The sequence below is a fragment of the Falco punctatus genome (genome assembly GCF_963210335.1).
Source record: "Falco punctatus genome assembly, contig: scaffold_63, whole genome shotgun sequence".
Taxonomy (NCBI): Eukaryota; Metazoa; Chordata; class Aves; order Falconiformes; family Falconidae; genus Falco; species Falco punctatus.
This window is the reverse complement of record NW_027660083.1, coordinates 39,206-40,413: the sequence shown is the minus strand read 5'-3', so window position 1 is coordinate 40,413 and position 1,208 is coordinate 39,206.

Below are 1,208 nucleotides of genomic sequence, written 5' to 3'. Positions count from 1 at the left end.
TGGGTACTGCAGCCGGCGCTGTTGGTGGAGCGCTGCTGCCATCTAGCGAAATATATTTGGGTACTGCAGCCGGCCCTGTTGGTGGAGCTCTGCTGCCATCTAGCGAAATATATTTGGGTACTGCAGCCGCCCGGTTTGTGGAGCGCTGCTGCCATCTAGCGAAATGTAATTGGGTACTGCAGGCGGCCCCGTTGGTGGAGCGCTGCTGCCATCTAGCGAAATATACTTGGGTACTGCAGCCGGCGCTGTTGGTGGAGCGCTGCTGCCATCTAGCGAAATATATTTGGGTACTGCAGCCGGCCCTGTTGGTGGAGCTCTGCTGCCATCTAGCGAAATATATTTGGGTACTGCAGCCGCCCGGTTTGTGGAGCGCTGCTGCCATCTAGCGAAATGTAATTGGGTACTGCAGGCGGCCCCGTTGGTGGAGCGCTGCTGCCATCTAGCGAAATATACTTGGGTACTGCAGCCGGCGCTGTTGGTGGAGCGCTGCTGCCATCTAGCGAAATATATTTGGGTACTGCAGCCGCCCGGTTTGTGGAGCGCTGCTGCCATCTAGCGAAATATATTTGGGTACTGCAGCCGGCCCTTTTGGTGGAGCGCTGCTGCCATCTAGCGAAATATAATTGGGTACTGCAGCCGGCCCTGTTGGTGGAGCGCTGCTGCCATCTAGCGAAATGTAGTTGGGTACTGCAGCCGCCCTTTTGGTGGAGCGCTGCTGCCATCTAGCGAAATGTAATTGGGTACTGCAGCCGCCCTTTTGGTGGAGCGCTGCTGCCATCTAGCGAAATGTAATTGGGTACTGCAGCCGCCCTTTTGGTGGAGCGCTGCTGCCATCTAGCGAAATATACTTGGGTACTGCAGCCGGCGCTGTTGGTGGAGCGCTGCTGCCATCTAGCGAAATATACTTGGGTACTGCAGCCGGCCCTGTTGGTGGAGCGCTGCTGCCATCTAGCGAAATATATTTGGGTACTGCAGCCGGCGCTGTTGGTGGAGCGCTGCTGCCATCTAGCGAAATATATTTGGGTACTGCAGCCGCCCGGTTTGTGGAGCGCTGCTGCCATCTAGCGAAATATATTTGGGTACTGCAGCCGGCCCTGTTGGTGGAGCGCTGCTGCCATCTAGCGAAATATAATTGGGTACTGCAGCCGGCCCTGTTGGTGGAGCGCTGCTGCCATCTAGCGAAATGTAGTTGGGTACTGCAGCCGCCC